Source organism: Musca domestica, unplaced genomic scaffold (assembly GCF_030504385.1).
Source record: "Musca domestica strain aabys unplaced genomic scaffold, Musca_domestica.polishedcontigs.V.1.1 88, whole genome shotgun sequence".
Taxonomy (NCBI): Eukaryota; Metazoa; Arthropoda; class Insecta; order Diptera; family Muscidae; genus Musca; species Musca domestica.
This window is the reverse complement of record NW_026712428.1, coordinates 1286639-1298727: the sequence shown is the minus strand read 5'-3', so window position 1 is coordinate 1298727 and position 12089 is coordinate 1286639. Positions and strand designations below refer to the sequence as shown.

Below are 12089 nucleotides of genomic sequence, written 5' to 3'. Positions count from 1 at the left end.
TTTTTCGTAATTTACCGTTTCCACATTTAAACCTAGCAGGTGATGGTAAAACTGAATTCAACAGTATTGCGTATATATAATCTTGAGCATCTGCAACCGAAATATAAAATAAATATTACTTTTAATGTTTATGATAAATCAGGAATTAAAATTTACCTATGCTGCTTGCCGTCAAAACATTTGCGAAGAGTTGTTTGCAATGTTCGTTATGAATATTTTTCCCATAATAATTGTAAATTTTTTTCTTAAATTGGTCCCATTTAGAAAGTAGAAGATTGCCTTTCTGTGGATACATAATATCGAAATCAATGTTGACCTAAAACGAAACATTAGTATCCATATACAAATAAATAGCTCATGGCTACTTACCAATTCTGAAGCTCTTGCATCGGACAACTTCGTCCATTCAAGGAGAAATGTATGGCTACTTAAATTTTTTATATCTCTTTGCCGTATGTTAAAAGATCTTTTCCATTTTTCGCAGATCGATCCCCAATCATTACATTCTCTTAGTAAGGAAGCTTTCAATGAATTTTCAACTGATTCATCAATTTCGGGAACATCTTTGTTACAAAAATTAGGAGATGTGTGAGTTGCTGCTTTGCTTGTGCTAGGCTCGGAAATCAAAAGCTTTATTCTTTTGGACTTCTTGTTTCTATACTTGGCATAAAGTTTTCCGCTTGCGTTGTTCTTTCCTTTTCTTGAAATGTAATAATAATCCTAAAAATAAAGACATATTATAAGTTAAGAAACTACATAATCAGATACGTTGTTTATATTGTTAATCTTACCCTCATTTCGTTTTCAAGAGGAAAAACGGAACAAATTTCATCCAATATGCGCATATAGTCTTGAGTGTAAAGAGTAACATTGTTGGTTAAAATATCTTCAATAATTATATTAATTATATCATCTCTTTGCTCGTCACTTAATTTCTTATTAACGCTACTACATTCAAGCGCTAGTTTCCCCTTCGAGGTATGTGTTAACAATTCCGTTAGATCCTATATTAAATAAAAAAACTACATTAACTATGCTTACACAAATATTACTCTTACCTTACCTCTGACAAAATTCCTTTGGCTTTTGAGCAGTTCGAACCTGTAGTGTCGGGAGTACCAGGAGTACTTGCAGGTGTCTCGTTGCGTTTCCACCATTCACCTATTTTAGATGGAACTGACATAGTTTCGTCATCAATCCCGAGCTATTGTTATGACAATATTAATACTGAGTTCAACTCTGTAAAACAAATAATACGTACCTTTCGTTTTTTCCAAGCAAAGAGCTTTTCTCTGAATTCAACACGCAGTCCCAATGGTGGCACTGCTTCCTCTAAATCTTCTTTTTTCAAGTACTGCAAGCTGCGAAATGTTACATGTGATGCTAAAAGAACAAAAAAGAAAATTCTTTGTTAATTACACTGATTAACTGAAAAATTCATTTTTATTTACTTACCTTTTAATTGTTCAAAAAGCGACTCCATATTTATTCCTTTTAAGAACTCCCTTAACATATAATCGTCCTCATTGTTTTCCGCATCTTGACTGCTGCAATGGTTTGTATCGCGAACCACAACAATATTGCCATCGATTTCTAACAACTCACCAATGATATTTTGAGGATCTTGCGAATTATTATTCATTTTCAATAAATTTTTTGCACAATGCGTCCTTTCTCTTTCAATAACACGGAAAAAATGGTAAATATGCAGCCGATTGCACACGAGTAAAAAAAATGACAACGGTGGTGCATGATTCATACACGGTAGTTGCTAAAATGGCAACGATCGTGTACGATTCATGCACGTCGGTGTACAAAGTAACAACGGTGGTGCATCATTATGCAGGTGGTGGTGCATAATTCATACACGACCGGTGTCATATTGACAACGACCGTGTGTGAATCATGCACCACCGTTGTCATTTTTTACTCGTGTGTAATCGGCTGCAATTACCAATATTACAAATGGACAAATTAAGCACGGCTGTTGTTGGTACCGAAAGTTGACCACGTCTCGGTGTCAATTTGAGCACGTTCGTGCACAATTCACCAACAGCCGTTGTTGAAAAATATAACAACGGGTCGTTGCGAAAATGACAACATACGTGCTTGATTTCGCAACGGGATTTTTCCCTCAGTGTGAAAACTCAACGTGCATTTAAAACATTAAAAAATGTGAGAAGTGCGCCTCCTAAGAACACCATTAAGCGTTTAGGCCATATAAAAGTCGACCAAGGCGATCGGCCGCGAATATTGCTGCCGTACGAGCCAGTGTTGAGAGGTCCAAAAACGCCGTTCTTAGCAGTTGGGCATGGCTCGGTCCACTTTACAACGGATTATTCGCATTGATTTGCATTTGTTCCCGTACAAAATTCAATTGACGCAAAGAATGTTGCCTGCGGACAAGCCTTGTCGATTGGAATGGGCCCAAAGGTCCATCGAATATGGGCAACCCTGTACGTGGACCTGCACAGACAATTTTCGTGCATAGGCTGTAGTATCTATTACGAACTTCAAATACAAAATTTGAAATAATTCAGGTAAATAATGTCGCTAAAATCATCCAAATACCGAATATCGGGGGTACCGTTGTATAGAGGTTATACGAAGACGTGGACCCACATGGCTCATTTTCTGTCTTAGGCTTTTGTATCCATTACGAACTTCAAATACCAAATTTGAAACAATTCCGGTAAATAATGTCGCTAAACTCATCCAAATACCGAATATCGGGGGTACTGTTATATGGGGGTTATATAAAGACGTTGACCAACATGACTCATTTTCCGTCTTAGGCTATAGTATCCATTACGAACTTCAAATACCAGTTTTGAAACAATTCCAGTAAATAATGTCGCTAAGATCATTAAAATACCGAATATCGGGAGGTACCTTTATATGGGGGCGGTACGAAGACGTGGATCTACATGACTCATTTTCAATACCAAAAGTCCTGCAGACATAATACACATTTGAGTAAATATTTATCAATTAACTTAATTTCGTTCGGAAGCTAGAGTGATTTCCACAGACGGACGGATATTTATAAATCGACATATAATCTTATGCTGATCAAGAATATATATACTTTGTGGGGTCTAAAATGTATATTTCGAGGTGTTACAAACGGAATGACCAACTTAATATACCCTCCATACTATGGTGGAGGGTATAACAAGTAAAAAATTTGTAATTTTCAAGACAATAAAGTCCATTATTTATCCATCCATCCAAAATTCTGTTAAAATCTTAAAAATACCGAATGTAGTCGTATATTAGAGTCTATACGACGTGGACCTGCATAAACAACTTTTGTCATAAGCTATTATAATATTAAAATGCTTAACATAAAAAAACAGTTTATAATGTAGCTAAAATAAATAAAATACCGAATATATGGAGGTACCATGCGTGGACCTGCACAGACAATTTTCGGGCATAGGCTGTAGTATCTATTACGAACTTCAAATACAAAATTTGAAAAAATTCAGGAAAATAATGTCGCTAAAATCATCCAAATACAGAATATCAGGGGGTACCGTTATATGGGGGATATACGAAGACGTGGATCTACATAGCTTATTTTCTGTCTTAGGCTGTTATCCATTACGGACTTCAAATACAAAAATATGAAAAAAATCAGGAAAATAATGTCGCTAAAATCATCCAAATACCGAATATCAGGGGGTACCGTTATATGGGGGCTATACGAAGACGTGGATTTACATGGCTTATTTTCTGTCTTAGGCTGTTATCCATTACGAACATGAAATACAAAATTTGAAACAATTCCGGTAAATAATGTCGCTAAAATTACCTAAATACCGAAGATCGGGGGTACCGTTATATGGAGGTTATACGAAGACCTGGACCCACATGGCTCATTTTCTGTCTTAAGCTGTAGTATCCATTACGAACTTCAAATACTAGTTTTGAAACAAATAAATAATGTCGCTAAAATCACCTAAATACCGAATATCGGGGGTACCGTTATATGGAAGTTATACGAAGACGTGGACCCACATGATTCATTTTCTGTCTTAGGCTGTAGTATCCATTACGAACTTCAAATACCAAATTTGAAACAATTCCGGCAAATAATGTCGCTAAAATCATCCAAATACCGGATATCGGGGGTACCGTTATATGGAGGTTATACGAAGACGTGGTCCCACATGGCTTATTTTTGTCTTAGGCTGTAGTTCGAAATGAAACTTTAAATACCAAATTGGAAACAATTCCGGTTAACAATGTCGCTAAAATCATCAAAATAGAGCATTTCGGGAGGTACCGTTATATGGGGGATATACGAAGACGTAGACCTACAAGGCTTATTTGCAATACCAAAAATCCTGCAGACATAATACTCATTTGAGTAAATATTTATCAACCTACTTCATTTCGTTCGGAAGCTAGAGTGATTCCCACAGACGGATAGACGGACGGACATTGTTAAATCGACATACAATTTTATGCTGATCAAGAATATAAATACTTTGTGGGGTCTAAAATGTATATTTCGAGGTGTTACAAACGGAATGACAAACTTAATATACCCTCCATACTATGGTGGAGGGTATAACAATTAAAATAAATTGTAGTTTTCAAGACAATAAACTCCATTAAAAATTCTGTTAAAATCTTAAAAATACCGAATGTAGCCGTATATTAGAGTCTATACGACATGGACCTGCATAGACATCTTTTGTCATAAGCTATTATAATATTTAAAAGCTCAACTTGAAAAATATCTGTTTATAATGTAACTAAAATAAATAAAATACGGGAGGTAGCATACAGGGTTGCCCATATTCGACGGACCCATCTGGCAACGCCATAACTATTGACAGAGATGTCACATCGCTTAATGACATACCGCGTTTGAAGCGTCAGTCTAAGCAGATTTTTACCATGAACAAATACACAGCGCTCTGAAATAGTTGAAATTTATATTCAACAGAAGTAGTCAATTGTGAAAACTCAACGTGCATTTAAAACATTAAAAAATGTGAGAAGTGCACCTCCTAAGAACACCATTAAGCGTTTAGGCCATATAAGAGGCCATATAAAAGTCGACCAAGGCGATCGGCCGAGAATATTGCTGCCGTACGAGCCAGTGTTGAGAGAAAATCACCTAAATACCGAATATCGGGGGTACCGTTATATGGAGGTTATACGAAGACGTGGACCCACATGGCTCATTTTCTGTCTTAAGCTGTAGTATCCCTTACGAACTTCAAATACGAAATTTGAAACAATTCCGGTAAATGATGTCGCTAAAGTCATCTAAATACCGAATATCGGGGGTACCGTTATATGGGGGTTATACGAAGACGTGGACCAACATGGCTCATTTTCCGTCTTAGGCTGTAGTATCCATTACGAACTTCATATACTAGTTTTGAAACAATTTTAGTAAATAATGTCGCTAAGATCATCAAAACACCGAATATCGGGGGTCCCGTTATATGGGGATTGTACTAAGACGTGGACCTACATGGCTCATTTTCAATACCAAAAGTCCTGCAGACATAATACACATTTGAGTAAATATTTATCAACTTACTTAATTTCGTCCGGAAGCTAGAGTGATTTCCACAGACGGACGGACATTTATAAATCGACATAGAATTTTATGCTGATCGAGATCGGGGTCTAAAATGTATTTTTCGAGGTGTTAAAAACGGAATGACAAACCTACTATGGTGGAGGATATAAAAAAGAGATAATGTAGTTAGTTAATTTTTCAGTGGGATCAGTGCAAAAGTGGAGTGAAAATAGATCTGTATTACAAAATTAAATACATTTTAAAATAGCAAATCGTGACATAATTATTGAAAAGCAAGGTATTGCCTTATTTTTAGTGAAGTAATTTGTGTGTTTAGTAGTTGTGTATAATAAAGAAGATGTGCGTGTTCTGAGTTGCCTTTAAGATTAATTTTTACAATGATTTCAGATGAAGTTTTAATTGTTTTCCGCCCTGAATCCTCCAATGTGATTTTTTCACGCTATTAGTAATTGTCTTAAGATTCTAAAAGTGCTAATCTAACTCTCAGATTTTGTCAGAGGTGTATGCTATGCCCAAAATACTGAAGTGACTTCGCTGCCATTTGGTCAGTTCTATGGTGCCATTGAAATGGAATATGTTTTTGTCGTTATATGCTGTTTGTCATATGTAACAGCTTACTATGATGGATGGTAAGGACGTCATCAATTAAATGCTATATATGTAACGCAAGCCCCAAAGAAATGAATAATATTGAAGCCTGTTGACACAGAGTGGTTCAAACAGATAGTTATGAATTTGGATTATCGCCTTTGCATGCATATATTGGTTTTTTTTTTTTTTTTTGAGTACTTTTTCTATTACAGAAAAGAAATTAAAAGAAAGGCAAATTAAGTCAAACTTAGAAAAAAAAACAATTGAAATTTCGAGAAGAAATGGGCTCATTTGTATATAATCCAAAAGTTGGAGGCAGTGGATCTTCTAAAGACGGGAACACAAAATGCGAACTTATCTGCGGTGATAACAGGTTTTCAATATTGTTACAAACAATATTAATGTCGACAAATTTAAGGCCTTTGCGCTGGAAACTGCTAAAGAATTAACAAATAGATCACCATAGTATTATCTTCCACCCACAGTACATACAATTTTAATATACGCACCCGACATTATGAAATATGCATGGTATCGATTGGAGAATTAGAAACAAAGATATAAAAAAGTTTCGACTAAATCATATCCGAAAAAAAATTCGTATTTAAACAAATACAAGTCTTATTAAACGTCTTTTTCTTAGCTCTGACACTTTTATAACGGGACACCGAACGTTAACAAACAATAGAAAATCTCTATTAATAAAACCTGGAGGTCCATTCTGGTTCTATGAAAGTGTGAAATGAAAAAATTATTGTGAATTTCGTTTTCATAACTTTTTATAATTCGTTTTCATAAAAACATATTTTCCGATTCCGATTCATTTTGTGAAAATAATGTTTCAATTTCATGTCGTAAAGAAACTTTTGTAACTATGTTATAGAAATGATTGTAAAGTTGACATACATATGTTAACAGGAAAAAAATAATATTGTCGTAAAATCAAACAAACAAAATGTCAAGTTCCATTATATTGTATCATATATCGCAAAGACCCAGAATAGAATAAAGGTTAGTACAATCATCTAAAAAAGTTAACATGAAATAACTATAAAATTGTTTCGGAACTCGCTTTGAATTCTAAGACGCAGTCTTCGAAATCACCACAATCCATTTGAAATATCCACAGAGGAGAGCTTTTTTGAGTTGTATAGGATGCCGAAGCATTTGTGTTTGGAACTCATCGAAGAATTGAAGCCATTTTAGCCGAATCAACAAGAGTCCATGCAATTGCATGCCATCTAATAGTACTAAGTGCATTACGTTTGTTTGCTTCTGGTAGCTTTCAACGAAGTGTGTGACAAGATAATATATCCGCTTTATCTCAAACATCCGTAAGCAGAGCTGTAACTATGGTTGCTAAAGCTTTGAACAATATTTCACAATTATATAATATTTCCCAAACAAGAAGATTTCCCAGGGATTATAGGAGAAATTGACGGCACCCATATTAAAATATCTGTTCCAAGGAGTGAAATTGAGCATATATTACTGTCGAAAATGAGGACATTCAACGAATGTGATGATTATATGCGATTCAAATTATATTATTTTGGCAGCTAACGCACGATTTGGTGGTACAGCACATGATTCTCATGTTTGGAGAAGTTCCCAAGCTTGCAGAATACTGGAAGATTTATATACTGGAGGAGAACGTAATTATTGGCTTTTAGGAGATAGTGATCACCCATTGCAGGAAAAATATACGCACGTATTATGTGTAGAAATAATAAAGTGTATTCGTTTGATTTACCAGATAGCCGTGATTGATGACTCCTATACTTTCAACGTGCAATACATCCGAAGAGCGATATAACATCGCGCACGAGCTTTAGTAGAAAGATGTATTGGTATACTAAAATCAAGATTTCGATGCTTATCAAAAGAAAGGACACTTTATTATAGTCCACCAAAAGCAGGTCTGATTAAAAACGCCTGTTTGGTCCTGCAATATTATTTAGTTCGAAAAAAGATGCCGCATCCGGAAATAATATTAGAGCTATTGAATGACAATGGGGAACAAACAAATGCAACTGGGGATATGTCATGCCGAAATATATCAAGTATTGCAAAAAGGCAACGTTCCGAGATAGTTGAAAACGTATTTGCTCAATATTACTATTAAAACATATGTTTTTATGTTTCATGGAATTTGAATCAGTATTTGTATGAAACGGTGAAAAACTTTTCATTTTACGTTTTCATGGAACCAGAATTGTACTGTACTTGATTTACTTGAATAACACTGAAATTTATGAATATCCATTAATAACTTTAATTTAATCTTATATTGAATAGTTATTTTAATTTGTTACAAAAAATGTGAAAATAGTAAAATTTCGATCTGATTTGCATAAAAAATACTTCTTTTTTTTTGGAGGTACCTTTACACCTGAAAGCGGGCAGATCCATATAATTTTCAGTAAGATTATTCTTTAACTGTTTAGAACGAAAAATGTCAAATAACAGAATTATCTGGTATGGAAATGTGACAAGAATTGGGTAAATAACTCTTATTCGATGGGTACGTTGTAAGGGGACTATGCCAAAACATGCACGGACCATATCCATTTTGTCACAATTTTTATTTTTATCCCATCAAGGTACCATAGCCAAAGACTCATATTGATATCTGCACTGAAAGTATTTTTGGCCGTTGTTCCCATACAACCTCGACAACTGGGCAACGGGTTTCCATAAGTTACAAACAAACAAAAAACATATTCCTCTTTGATAGATATAAATATTTTCTCTACCCAATGTTGGAGGGTATTATAAGTTTGGCCCGGCCGAACTTAGTGTTTTTTATTAGTTATAAAAAGGAAAAGGTAACTTGTCGTAAAATCATCAAAATACGGCATATCGGGAGGTACCGTTATATGGGGGCTATACGAAGACGTAGGCCTACATGGCCCATTTTCTGTCCTAAGCCGTAGTAATTTTTACGAACTTTAATCAAAATTTTGAAACAATTCCGATAAATAATGTCGCTAAAATCATCAAAATACCGCATATCGGGGGCACCGTTAAATGGGGGCTATACGAAGACGTAGACCTACATGGCCCGTTTTCAATACCAAAAGTCATGCAGACATAATACATATTTGAGTAAAACTTTACCAACCTACTTCATTTCGTTCGGAAGCTATAGTGATTTCCACAGACGGATTACTAGATCGACATAGAAAAAATTTATGTTTCGAGGTGTTACAAACGGAATGACAAATTTATCATTGCCTTCATGCTATTGTGGGGAGTATAACAAGTAAAAAAGTTGTAAGTTCGACCGGGCCGAACTGTAAATATCATCCACCGTTTGGTATAAATTTGGCAATTTAAAAAAAAAAAAAAACATTAAAAACTCTGTTAAAATCTTAAAAATACCGAATGTAGCCGTATATTAGAGTCTATAAAACGACGTGGACCTGCATAGGCAACTTTTGTCATAAGCTATTATAATATTAAAATGCTTAACCTCAAAAAAATCTGTTTATAATGGAGCTAAAATAAATAAAATACCGAATATAGGGAGGTACCATACGTGGACCTGCACAGACAATTTTCGGGCATTTGCTATAGTATCCATTACGAACTTCAAATACAAAATTTGAAATAATAAATAAGTAAATAATGTCGCTAAAATCATCCAAATACCGAATATCGGGGGTACCGTTATATAGGGGATATGCGAAGGCGTGTACCCACGTGGCTCATTTCCTGCCTTAGGCTCTAGTATCCATTACGAACTTCAAATATCAAATTTGAAACAATTCCAGTAAATAATGTCGCAAAAATCATCAAAATACCGAATATAGGAGGGTACCATTATATGGGGGCTATACGAAGACGAGGACCTGCATGGCCGATTTTCTGTCTTAGACTGTAATACCCATTACAAATTTGAAACAATACCGGTAAATAATGTCGCAGAAAACATCAAAATACCGAATATTGGGGGTACTGTTATATGGGGCTATACGAAGACGTGAATCTGCACAGACAATCCCCTGTCATATGCTGTAGTATCCATTACGAAATTCAAATATTAAATTTGAAATAGTTCCGGTAAATAATGTCAATAAAATCATCTAAATACCGAATATAGGGGGTACCGTTATATGGGGGCTATACGAATACGTGGATCTACATGGCTCATTTTCTGTCGTAGGCTGTTATCCATTAAGAACTTAAACTACAAAATTTGAAACAATTCCGGTAAATAATGTCGCTAAAAGTATCTAAATACCGAATATCGGGGGTACCGTTATATGGAGGTTATTCGAAGACGTGGACCCACATTGCTCATTTACCGTACCGTACCGTTATATGGGGGCAGTACGAAGACGTGGACCTACATGACTTATTTTCTGTCTTAGGCTGTTCTCCATTACGAACTTCAAATACCAAATTTGAAACAATTCCGGTAAATAATGTCACAAAACTCATCCAAATACGGAATATCGGGGTGCCGTGATATGGGGGCTATACGAAGACGTTTACCAACATGGCTCATTTTCTGTCTTAGGCTGTAGTATCCATTAAGAACTTCGAAAACCAAATTTGAAACAATTCCAGTAAATAATGTCACTAAACTCATCCAAATAACGAATATCGAGGTGTTAAAAACGGAATGACAAACCTAATATACCCTCCGTACTATGGTGGAGTGTATAAAAAAGAGAAAATGTAGTTAGTTGACTTTCCAGTGGGATCAGTGCAAAAGTGGAATGAAAATAGATCTGTATTACAAAATTTAATACATTTCAAAATGGCAAATCGTGACATAATTATTGAAAAACAAGGTATTATTTTTATAATATTTTATTTTTAGTGAAGTAATTTGTATGTTTAGTAGTTGTGTATAATATAGAAGATGTGCGTGTTCTGAGTTGCCTTTAAAATTAATTTTTACTATGAAATTGGATTTAAGTTAAAGTTTTAATTGTTTCCCGCGCTGTTAGTAATTGTCCTAAGATTCTAAAAGTGCTAATTTAACTCTGTCAGATGTGTATGTTATGCCCAAAATACTGAAGTGACTTCGCTGCAATTTGGTCAGTTCTATGGTGCTAGTGAAATGGAATATGTTTTTGTCGTTATACGTTGTTTGTCATAAGTAACAGCTTACTATGATGGATGATAAGGTATGTAATGCCTTGACTCAGACGTCATCAATTAAATGTTATATATGTAACGCAAGCCCAAAATAAATGAATAATATTGTTCATATTGTTCCTGTTTACACAGAGAGGTTCAAACAGATAGATTTGAATTTGGATTATCGCCTCTGCATGCATATATTCTTGTTTTTTGAGTACTTTCACTAGAAATTAAAAGAATGGCAAATTAGGTCAAACTTAGAAAAAAAACCAATTGAAATTTCGAGAAGAAATGGGCTCATTTGTATATAATCCAAAAGTTGGAGGCAGTGGATCTTCTAAAGACGGGAACACAAAATGCGAGATTATCTGCTGATAACAGGTGTTCAATATTGTTACAAGCAATATTAATGTCGACAAATTTAAGGCCTTTGCGCTGGAAACTGCTAAAGAGTTAACAAATAGATAACCATAGTACTATCTTCCACCCACAGTACATACAATTTTAATATACGCACCCGACATTATAAAATATGTATGGTATCGATTGGAGAATTAGAAACAAAGATATAAAAAAAGTTTCGACTAGATCGTATCCGAAAAAAATTTTCGCATTTCAACAAATACAAATCTTATTAAACGTCCTCTTCTTAGCTCTGACACTTTTATAACGGGACACCGAACGTTAACAAACAATAAGAAATCTATATTATTAAAACTTGTATTTGATTTACTTGAATAACACTGAAATTTATGAATATCCATTAATAACTTTGATTTAATCTTATATTGAATAGTTATTTTATTTTGTTACAAAACTATGAAAATAATAA

At 34.7% G+C, this 12089-nt stretch overlaps 1 long non-coding RNA gene across 1 annotated transcript; it reads right to left on the bottom strand.

Moving 5' to 3' along the window:
• Positions 1 to 895: 895 nt before the first annotated feature.
• Positions 896 to 2125, bottom strand: LOC131806774 (uncharacterized). The gene is made up of 3 exons (XR_009344161.1): positions 1262 to 2125; positions 1064 to 1204; positions 896 to 1004 (listed from the first exon to the last, which is right to left on the bottom strand). It is a non-coding gene; the product is annotated as an uncharacterized LOC131806774 (long non-coding RNA).
• Positions 2126 to 12089: the final 9964 nt, after the last annotated feature.